At 40.0% G+C, this 12,389-nt stretch overlaps 1 protein-coding gene across 2 annotated transcripts in view; it reads right to left on the bottom strand.

The window, feature by feature from the left end:
- iglon5 (IgLON family member 5) overlaps positions 1-12,389 on the bottom strand; it is a 245,013-nt gene that overhangs the window by 10,278 nt on the left and 222,346 nt on the right. The window lies entirely within an intron of this gene.

The raw sequence follows: 12,389 nt of genomic DNA, 5'->3' as shown, positions 1-12,389 counted from the left end.
TCACATTGTTGGCTCATGTTTAACGTGTTGTCCACGAGGACTCCAAGGTCTTTTTCGCACACACTGCTGTCTAGCCAGGTGCCCCCCATTCTGTATCTTTGATTTCCATTTTTTCTGCCGAAGTGAAGTATCTTGCATTTGTCCCTGTTGAACTTCATTTTGTTAGTTTTGGCCCATCTCTCTAGTCTGTCAAGATCGTTTTGAATTCTGCTCCTTTCTTCTGGAGTGTTGGCTATCCCTCCCAGTTTTGTGTCGTCTGCAAACTTGATGATCGTGCCTTCTAACCCTTCGTCTAAGTTGTTAATAAAGATGTTGAACAGAACCGGGCCCAGGACGGAGCCCTGCGGCACTCCACTTGTCACTTCTTTCCATGATGAAGACAACGCATTGGTAAGCACCCTTTGGGTTCGTTCGCTTAGCCAATTACAGATCCACCTAACTGTAGTTTTGTCTAGCCCACATTTAACTAGTTTGTTTGCCAGAAGGTCGTGGGGGACTTTGTCGAAGGCCTTACTGAAATCTAGGTACGCTACATCCACGGCATATCCTGTATTGACCCAACTCGTAACTCTATCGAAAAAAGAGATCAGATTAGTCTGGCATGACTTGTTTTTGGTAAATCCGTGTTGATTATTAGCAATGACTGCATTTGTTTCTAAGTGTTTGCAGACCACTTCCTTAATGATCTTTTCCAGAATCTTGCCTGGTATCGACGTGAGGCTGACCGGACGGTAATTGTTTGGGTCGTTCTTTTTTCCCTTCTTGAAGATAGGGACCACATTTGCCCTCCTCCAATCTTCTGGGACTTCTCCTGTTCTCCAAGAACTCTCAAAGATAATTGTCAGTGGTTCTGAAATAACCTCAGCTAGTTCCTTCAATACTCTTGGATGTAGCTGATCTGGCCCTGGGGACTTGAATTCCATATGAAGAAGGTAATCCAAATTTAAAGTTTTCTGAATTCTATGATACAGGGATTGGTATATTTTTCCTTCCTCACCTTATGCCTTGTGAAGAGTGGGTGACCTGCAATGGCGAAGCAGCATATTTACGTAGCAGGAAGGCTAATTCCTTGAGTCCGACCCCTGCAGAGATTGATTCATATAGCTCTGGCTTCTCATCTAGTCTGGTCTTTTCTTTAAGACTCTTAACAGTTTCACCAGACAGCACTGCCCTGCGTGTTACACAGGCGTCCTTTGTCTAAAGGAAGATAGCAGATTTTCTGGTCTTCTGTGAAGCCTGATAATTGGGTTGTAAAATAATAAATACATTTCTCTCTCCCCTGTCTATATTGTGGCCAGGGAAATAAATAACACCCTACATGTCTACTTTATTTTGTGTACAAATGCAAAGATGTTCGCTTTGTGAAATGCCCCTATATTTTTCATAGAAGAATGCTGAACTCCTAAGCTGGTGATAGATTTTCTAAAAATGCCTCGGCAGGCAATGATCAATCTTGTAAGGAATGTGCTCTCAGGAGGAGCAACTATTTTGAATTTTTGCCAGTTTTAAATTGACCACAAATGTAAAGATCTTGTCTTTGTGGAAGATTTTTTTTGGAGGGTGGGGGGAGCAGAGTGGATGACTGGTCCTTGTCTATTGATCCAATAGAATGAGATGATAAATTATATTCTAAGCTTAACGTCTTGTACTTCATTGACCAAGGTGCCAGGATCTCACCTTGAGGATGGGTTATAGCTTACTGGCAGAGCAAGTGCTTTGCGGGCAAAAGGCTACAGATCCAATCCCTGGCATTTTTAGAGAGAACCTTTGCTAAAGTTTTAGAGACCAGACAATGTGGACAGTATGGAACTGAATGGATGACTAGAACGATCTCACATTAGGGCTTCCCCTCATTTTATTTGAATCCTTAATATTATCTTAAAGACTGTATTGCCCTTTATAGACCTGTCCATGCTTTGAAATCTGCTGGGGAATCCATTGTCTGTCATATATATATATATATATATATATATATATATATATATATATATATTTGAGTTTTTAAAACTTTATACAGCGAAAGAGGGGAAACATAAATATGAACTATAGAAAAGTAGGAAAAATGATAGAGCTCTAAAAAGGGAGAGAAGAGAAAAAAAGTTATAAAAAAATTAACATGTTGACTTCAGTTCTTCTTTCTTCTGTTTTATTTATTATTTATATATTTACAGTATTTATATTCCACCCTTCTCACCCCGAAGGGGACTCAGGGTGGATTACAATGAACACATATATGGCAAACATTCAATGCCAACAGACAAACAACATATATAGACAGACACAGAGGCATTTAACATTTATTTCCAGCTTCACGATTCCGGCCACAGGGGGAGCTGTTGCTTCACTGTCCACTAGTGGCTGTACTTCCTCATTCCTTTCCTCGTGTTTTGCTGGCAGTTTTATGATGTTGTAAATTAGATAAATTAGCGTCCCGCATAAAGCGTACCTAAATTTCCCTAACTGACAGATGCAACTGTCTTTCAAGGCTGCATGGGTCAACAGCAAGCCGGGCTGTTTAATGGTCGGGGGCTTAACCCTACCCGGGCTTCGAACTCATGACCTCTGTTTTATTAATTTCTTGCTTTTTCTTCAAAATTAGTAAGTTCCTTTCCCCTTTGATCTTCAAAGTTCCATCACCTTATCTCTTTTTACTCTTAGTAGTTCAAATTGATATATTCCTCCAATGTAGAACAATCGGTCATTTTTACACCACTACCTGGATTTTTTCCCCAATAAGTATGTTAGTTTATCCATATCTTTTATATCCAATACTTTATTTATCCAATCTTCTTTGTCCGGAATCTTTTCTAATTTCCACATTTTAGCAAAAACCATTCTTGCAGCTGTCGTCAGAAAGGTAAGTCCTTTTTCTTTATTGAGATCACCGACGAGACTAGTCTCAAACATTCCCAATACATATATCTCAAGTTTTATTTTGTAATTAATTTTAAGTACTTTCTAAGCTGATCGAGCGACCAATGTTTTTGGTCCATTTTACCATACACTCCTTGATATATTCATCTTCTGTGTGTAATTTTAACAGGAGACTGTAGAGCTTAGATAGTTGTCTATTTCTTGATTGAAGTATCTTATCAAGGTCTGTCTTTTCTTCTTCAAATCCTGTATGCACATCTTTTTGATATTGTTGGTGTATTTGTGCATATTCAAACCAGTTCATGTTGTACCCCTGCTGGTTTATTTCTATCATTGATTTCAGTTGGAAGTTATCTTGTGTTTTCTTGAGTATTTCCGCATATGTTGGCCATTTGTCTCATCACTCTCCAAGATACATCTGATGGGAACATAGGAGATGTTCAAAGTGGATCTGGAACTCTCCTCCCAGAGAAGTGAGATTAGATCCCACTATGTTTGCTTTTTACATACAGGTAAGGACTGTACGTACTGCCAACCTAGCAGTTCGAAAACATGCAAATGTGAGTAGATCAATAGGTACTGCTCTGGCAGGAAGCTAATGGAGCTCCATGCAGTCATGCCTGCCACATGACTTTGGAGGTGTCTATGGATAATGCTGGCTCTTTGGCTTAGAAATAGAGATGAGCACCAACCCCCAGAGTCGGACACGACTGGACTTAATGTCAGGGGAAACCTTTACCTTTACCTAAGAACTGTATGCAGTGGCACAGCGGGCTAAACCACTAGCTGTAGGAAAAACTGCTGACCGGATGGTTAGCAGTTCAAAGCCGTGAGTTGGGGTGAGCTCCCAACTGTCAGCCTAGCAGTTTGAAAGCATGCAATGCGAGTAGATCAATAGGTACCTCCTCGATGGGAAGGTAAAAGGGTGTCCCATGCAGACATGAAGACATGACGGCAAAACACATTTGGAGATATCTATGGACAACAGACTCCTCAGCATAGAAAAATGGAACAAGAACACCTGGTCCCAAGCATTTTGAATAAGGGATGTTCAAGCTGTATTTTGATTGATAAATCTCACTTTAAAATTTGTATCTTTTGAATTTTAATGTTGTTTTTAAAATTTGTTATTAAACACTTTAAAGCAGTGGTTCTCAATCTGGGATCCCCAGATGTTTTTAGCCTTCAACGCCCAGAAATCCTAGCAACTGGTAAACTGGCTGGGATTTCTGGGAGTTGTAGGCCATAAACATCTGGGGACCCCAGGTTAAGAACCACTGCTTTAAAGAGACAGGATAGAAATGGTGGTGGTAGTATGATTGTGATGATGATAATATTTACTTTGCCTATTCCATTGAAGACCCAGTTGGAAGGGGAGATAATTCCATTTTCTTTTCCTCCTCCAAGTTGTAACTCCCCCATCCTTGTGCAGGTATTGATACCTTTACCTACACCATGATCAATATTCAGATACCGTATATACTTGAGTATAAGCCGACCCGAATATAAGCCGAGGCAACTAATTTTGCCACAAGAAAACTGGGAAAACATTGACTCAAGTATAAGCCGAGGGTGGTAAATTTCAGAAATAAAAATAGATACCAATAAAATTACATTAATTGAGGCATCAGTAGGTTAAATGTTTTTGAATATTTACATAAAGCTCAAATTTAGGATAAGACTGTCCAACTCTGATCAAATCATTATTCTCGTCTTCAATATAAATGTGCTTATATATCCTTTTAATAATAATAGAGTAAAATAATACATGCAATAATAATAATAATAATAATAATAATAATAATAAATACAGGAAAATAATACATGTAATAATAAATAGAGTAAAATAATAAATGCAATAATAATAATAATAAGATCAAAGTGAAATAATAAATGTATTAATAATAATAAAAATAGAGTAAAATAAATGTAATAGTAGCAACAATAATTGAGAAAAATAATAAATGTAATAATACCAATAATAATAGAGAAAAATAATAAATGTACCATATATTCTCAAGTATAGGCTGACCCAAATATAAGCCAACCAGGACCCTCACCCGAGTATAAGCCGAGGGGGGCTTTTTCAGTCTTAAAAAAAGGGCTGAAAAACTAGGCTTATACTCGAGTATATACAGTAAGTGTGATGATGAATCCACACTGAATTTTACTCAAAATGTGAAAGAAGGTAGCAAAGGTGCTGAATTTATTTAGGAAGGACTGGATGCATCACCCTTGGATAGCTTCTTTAAGATTGAGACTAACCTACAAAGGAGACTCACTAACCCACTGACCTGGAAATCTCCATCTGCCATAGGTGGAATTCAGAAATCTGGGATGGCTCCCAGCTATAAAAGCAAGCCGGGAGAGTCACGGCTCTTGTCTGCAGGCAGCTGTCATGCTTCATGTGCAGAAAGGAACTGTCCAAAGTCCTGACAATCCAGGCAGAGTGTCTGACAACCAGCCAGCCATGACGGGATGGGATCTGACAGCTGGCTCTCATCCTTCGCCCTCCTTATCCCTTCCCACCCGCCATTCCACCCAGGCTCTCTGCCTTTCCAATCACATACTCCCTTTTGGTCTGGTTGCCTTGCCCTCCCAGCCGCACCAGCCCTGGGCACCTGGGCAAATACACCACAGGCTAAGTAAAACTGACAATATACCACAACCTCAACCAAGATAGAGAAGACAAGAATTGCCTTGCCTTTCTGTGGTAATATAATAATAATAATAATAATAATAATAATAATAATAATAATGATGATGACAACATTGAAAAATTGAAGGAAAAGCTGACAAGGAGAAGACCTGGCTCTGGCTCACAAATGGGACACTGAAGAAGGAAACAGAAGGCCTGAACCTTGCAGCCCAGGAGCAAGACATCAGAACAAATGCAATTAAGGCCAAGATCGAAAATCAGCTGATGACCCAAAATGCAGACTCTGCAAGGAAACTGACAAAACCATTAATCATATCCTCAGCTGCTGTAAGAAAATCGCACAGACAGACAACAAACAGAGGCACAACTCTGTGGCCCAAATGATTCATTGGAACCTATGCCTCAAGTACCACCTGCCAGCAGTAAAGAACTGGTGAGATTACAAACCTGCAAAGTTTGTGGAAAATGAACACACAAAGATACTGTGGGACTTCCGAATCCAGACTGACAAAGTTCTGGAACACAACACACCAGACATCACAGTTGTGGAAAAGAAAAAGGTTTGGATCATTGATGTTGCCATCCCAGGTGACAGTCGCATTGACAAAAAACAACAGGAAAAACTCAGCCGCTATCAGGACCTCAAGATTGAACTTCAAAGACTCTGGCAGAAACCAGTGCAGGTGGTCCCGGTGGTGATGGGCACATTGGGTGCCGTGCCAAAAGATCTCAGCCGGCATTTGAAAACAATAGACATTGACAAAATTATGATCTGTCAACTGCAAAAGGCCACCCTTCTGGGATCTGCACACATCATCCGAAAATACATCACACAGTCCTAGACACTTGGAAAGTGTTCGACTTGTGATTTTGTGATACAAAATCCAGCATATCTATCTTGCTTGCTGTGTCATAATAATAATAATAATAATGTCGTACAATGTCGTTGTGTCAATAATAACTGGAAATGTTGACACAATATGAGGATTTAAAGATCGAATTACAAAGACTCTGGCACAAGCCGGTCAAGGTGGTCCCAGTGGTGATCCCACTGGGTGCAGTGCCTAAAGGCTTTGGCCTGCACTTAAACACAATCGGCGCTGACAAAATCTCCACCTGCCAGATGCAGAAGGCCACCTTACTGAGATCTGCTCGCATTATTCGTGGATACATCACATAGTCCTAGACACTTGGGAAGTGTACGACATGTGATCCAATTCAACAGCCAGCAGAGTGTCTGCTGTGGACTCATCTTACTGTGTTTCAAATAATAATAATTTTATTTTTATACCCCACCCTATCTCACTAAAGGGACTCGGGGTGGCTTACATGGGGCCAAGCCCAGGCAGAAGACAGTATAAAACACAACAATAAAACAAGTCAATCAACAATAAAACAAGTCATAAACAAATGCGGTCACATACAATAAATATACTATGATAAAATCCTGGTAGACCATTTAGGGCCAACTTTCTTGAATTTCTCTTTTCCTTGCCCACACCTTTGGGCTTGTCCTCTCCAGCTCTGTTTGCTACCACAGATACTGTAACATATGGAAATAACCATAGTTTTGATAATAAAATGATGCCCTTGGTGGTGCAGCGGATTAAACCGCTGAGCTGCTGAACTTGCTGACTGAAAGGTCGGTGGTTTGAATCCGGGGAATGGGGTGAGTTCTTGCTGTTAGCCCCAGCTTCTGCCAATCTAGCAGTTCAAAAACATGCAGTAGATCAATGGCACTCCCATGCAGTCAGGCCGGCGACATGACCTTGGAGGTGTCTATGGACAATTCCGGCTCTTTGGCTTAGAAATGGAGCTGAGCACCAACCCTCAGAGTTGGAAACAACTTGACTTCATATCAGGGGAAAACCTTTACCTTGATAATAAAACTCATAAATTGTACTTTATTTTGCATGCAACCCCTCACAATCCCTACCAGGCTGATCTATGGATGCTGGGAACTATAGTATGGAATGTGTCCACACTCTGCTTGAGAAGGCATTCTGTTAGGAATTCTATGCATATTGAATCATAGAATCATCAAGTTGGATGAGACAAGATGGGTAATATAGTCCAACCCCGTGCCAAGAAAAGCACAATTAAAGTACCCCTGACAAATGGCCATTCAAAATCTATTTAAAAGTCTCCACTACACTTCAAGGCAGAGGGTTCCACTGTTGAACAGCTCCTTTGGGCAGGAAGTTTTTCCTAATGTTCAAGTGGAATTTCCTTTCTTGTCATTTGAACCCATTACTCCTAGTTTCCAGGGCAGCATAAAACAAGCCAGCTCCTTCTTCCTTATGACATTCTTTCACATATTTATACATGTATATCATGTCTCCTCCCAACCTTTTCTTCTTCAGGCTAAACAGGCCCAGCTCTTTAATATGCTCCTCATAGGGATTCATAGTCTCCAGACCTTTGATCATTTTAGTCACCTTCCTCTGGACATGTTCCAGCTTGTCAATATTTCCCTTAAATCGTGGTGCCTATCTTGTTCTATGTATGTAGGGCAAAGTATCTGCCACAGTGCCATGTGTGTGTCCTACTAACAGCAGAAGAAGGAGAATTGCAAATGTAACAGTATTTGAATTATGGTGGTGCATTGTTGCACCATAGTTGCACATTGGGCATTGCAGTTGCATGTTGACAATAGCACCAAATCATTTACAAGTGTACAATTTTGCACTTCTTCCTGGGGGACATGTCATGCAATATATCTTCACATGCTGATGCTCACGCTAAAGGGACACTGGATTGCAGCTCTTATGCAAAATGAAGAGGCCAAATGCAGACGTATGCCAGCCCAAGCAACATGCCGAAATGCACACCTCATAGCTAGACTAAAGACTCCCAAATAACATTCCCCTATATTACACTTCATTAAGAACTGTGAAATAGTCTGCAGTCTAGAAAAGATTATGAGTTTCTATTGGCACGCTCGGTCTCTCTTTCCCCGCTTCTCTCCTAGCCTCTAAAGTGCCATAAAATCCACCTGATTTCATCTTACTGCTTCTTCGTTTCATTCTTGATTTCATACCAACTTAACTGTCCCCTCTTTTCCCAAAGGTTCCTGGGAATTGCGGTGTGAGGGATGGTGCTGAAAATGGTCTTCTACCTATTTTCCAGCCAATTGCCACTTTTGAATTCTAGCTCCCAAGTGGGTTTGTATATGTGTACTTCTTCTCTTTATGGGCTTGTTTACACTTCAAATGTATAGTCAGTTTACATGACAGATTTGCACAAGAACCTCTGCATAGAAAATTGTTGCGTGAAAAGAGAACTTTTATTTTATTTTGAAGGTAACAGAGAAGGTAAGTGAATGTGTGTTTTAGCAATGTTGTGACCCACCTTGCGCCATGGGAAGGGGTGGGCAAGAAATATTATTATTATTATTATTGTTATTATTATTATTATTATTATTATTATTATTATTATTATTATTATTATTATATTATGACACAGCAAACAAGATAGATATGCTGGATTTCATATCACAAAATCACAAGTCAAACACTTCCCAAGTGTCTAGGACTGTGTGATGCATTTTAGGATGATGCGTGCAGATCCCAGCAGGGTGGCCTTTTGCAGTTGGCAGATCGTAATTTTGTCAATGTCTATTGTTTCCAAATGCTGGCTGAGATCTTTTGGCACAGCACCCAATGTGCCGATCACCACCGGGACCACCTGCACTGGTTTCTGCCAGAGTCTTTGAAGTTCAATCTTGAGGATTATTCTTATTATTATTATTATTATTATTATTATTATTATTATTATTATTATTATTATTATTACATGGATGGTGTAAGGAATGGAGAAATATTTTCATTGGGCTGTTGTGTGTTTTCCAAGCTGTATGGCCATGTTCCAGAAGTATTCTCTCCTGACGTTTCACCCACATCTATGGCAGGCATCCTCAGAGCTTGTGAGGTATGGAAAAACTAAGCAAGGAAGGTTTATATATAATAGGAGCCAAGTCAGACCCAGAACTTAGATCAGTAACTTTTTGGAACATAACTCCCAACAACCCTCAGTGAGCCTGTTGTTCTGGAAGTTGCAGTCCAAAAATAAAGATGAAAAGAAATTATTTCCCAAAGCTTTTTGATTTAATGGATGATGATGTTTTGCCCTGCGTTCTAAAGAGCCTTCCTGCAAAAAAGAATTAAAATCAGCCAGTCTTGATATCCTTTCCGCTACCCTCAGCCTTCCGATCCAAACTAATTTCTCCCACAAAGAGAAATGTGAGCTGCTAAAGGAAAACTCTAATGGCTGCAAAGAAAAAAATAAGTCAAGAATTTTATGTGTGATTTCTTTCTTTGGCATGAAACGGAATGCTCCTTCCTGAAGATGATGAATGATAAAATTCCATCATTGCTCTATTATGCGGGTCTTGGCACAAGTAAATATATATCTATCTTTCTGTCCATATATCTCCGACTTGAATATATTCCAGGAGGTATTTAGAGGGAAATAATGGGCCGGTTGAAGTATTTATAATTTTATGCTTTCTTTTTTGGATAAAAAGTGGCCATTAACTTAGATTGTTTTGTTTTTTGACATTTTGCATGAGGCATTCCTACCCAACCCACATCCATGTCTATTCTCATCACAAGCTTTTTCGAGTCAGATCATTGGATCATTTAACTTGGTATTGTCTACAAGGGCCAAAAGAGTGACCTTTGACTTTGCTTCATCCCATCCTCTCACTTTTGAAGCCCCCTCAGCTCTCATACGAGGGGAACATTTACTGTTCCTATTCCAAAAAGACAGGTTTCTTGTTATACAAAATATGGCTTTCTCTGTAGCATCTCTTTCATTGCAGGATTATTACACAAGGGAAAATAGGCAATGCTTCTGGGATACAATTCAAACTGTATTATTCTTTCTTGACTTTGTTGTGTAAACCTGGCTTTCAGAATTGTCCTTCACCCATTTTTAAGAAGTTACACATTGACACAACTTGCAGGGAATATACAGGGATTTCAAAATCCCATCGGTCCTGGTTTTCCAGGCAGCAGCTGCTGCAATCGATAAAGGTCTGATCTCCTGTTGATTGGGATATAGAAGACAGATGTTTTCACCTCCCTTGCAACAAAGATCTTGCTTCTGGCTGTAGCACCAGAAATCCCTTATAGGAGTGAGGTGGGAATGCCAAATTTCTGTATCCTGATTGCTTGGAAAATGGACCCCTGTCCTGTGCAGCAGCTGCTGCCTAATAAGTCAAAATTGAGGGGTCAAGCCAAAAGACACTGCTTAGTTATCTGTCTCTAAGTTAGTTATGTAACTAAGTAGCCAATCTTGAATAGTACTGTGTGTGATTGATGAATAGTTTAATGAATTGATCAATATTTCCAATCAGTGGTTGGAGATAGTGCTTTGCAGATCACAACTGGTTCTTCCTTTTTCTGTCTGTATTCCAGTTGGTAGTCAGCTGACATTCCTCCACTTTTTCCCACAAGAAGGAGAATGGAGGACCAAAGCTGGTCTGTGTCAGCCATCATTTCCACATTCTGGCTGAACCACTAGTTTAATGTCTCCTTTCCTAGTTTGCTCTTCTAATACACTGATATGCAGTTTGAGATCACTTTAAGTACCATGGCTGAATGCTATGGAATTCTAGGAGTTGTAGTTTTATAAGGTGTTTACCCTTGTCTGCCAAAGAGTATTGGCACCTCACCAGTCAACACCCAGGATTCCAGAGCAATGACCCATGCATTTAAAGTGGGAAAATGCCATTCATTTTACAGTGTTGATGTAAATTGAGTATTTATCCATTTTGATCCCTTCAGCCTAGTACTGAACTCTCCTTACCCTTTTTAGTGCTTTGCAAATGAACAGTCAAAGTGGGTGGCATTTCAGCTTCGTTTGACATGAAAGTCATGTGGTTGGCATTAGCTGATATTCAAGGTTTGGGAACTTTGGCCAAGATTCTGCATCAGGGCTATGATGTGCAACTTTGCAATGACAGAGAGAGGCTGATGACCTGATACAGCCATACTAGAGAATTGCAACAGTGCTCATTGGATCATCATGCAAGATGTCTCATTGGACAAAGGGGATTCTCATTACACAATGGGACACTGCTTCAAAGATGTTGTACATTGGGACCATTGCACTTTGGGACAGCTTCAGGAATGATTTACACAGAGCTCATAATGGTGTGCCTATATCTTCACTTCTCCCAGAAATACAAAGATTGTTTAATGGCAAAATTCAACTTTATAGGATCGTATGTTTCTTTGCGATGATGTAACTTCCCAAGACGATGTTAGCCATTATCTTTTTGGATTACAGTTGAGAGAATCCTCCAGCTCAGCATGAACTTTTCAAATCTCAAATGCATAAGAAATAGTATGTGAGTGTTATGCTTCACCAGTTGTAAAAGCCAGATGTTCATTGGGGTAGACCCTAAACACAGTCCAAAAATCCAGACAAATTTAGTATGTATCAACAAACAAGGTCAACTAATTTTTATTCCCATTAGACCAATAGGCTTTGATTGACTATTCAGGACTAAGCCATCTCAAATGAAATTGGATCACTACAGGAATAGCTCTCAGTCATGTATTTTGATGGGAAGATTCATGAATGCTCCCACAGCTATTGTGAATCTGTAGTGTGAATGGGAAGGCTAAAGGGCAGAAAGGGGAAATTGTGTAAATATTCCTGTTCACCAAACAGTCCCAGCATTGTGTTCCTGTGAGTTTCGGCTCCACTACATGCCTAGGTTTCTGTGTTTGCATTGATGGATGTCCATTTGATGATTGACAGTAACGAGATTTACTGTCTACGCCATCGGAGCCCCTGATAGCATAGTGGACTAAAGCCTCATGACTTGAAGGTTGGGTTGCTGACC

Source organism: Anolis carolinensis, unplaced genomic scaffold, assembly GCF_035594765.1.
Source record: "Anolis carolinensis isolate JA03-04 unplaced genomic scaffold, rAnoCar3.1.pri scaffold_10, whole genome shotgun sequence".
In the NCBI taxonomy this organism is placed as follows: Eukaryota; Metazoa; Chordata; class Lepidosauria; order Squamata; family Dactyloidae; genus Anolis; species Anolis carolinensis.
This window is presented reverse-complemented; position numbering and strand designations above follow the sequence as displayed.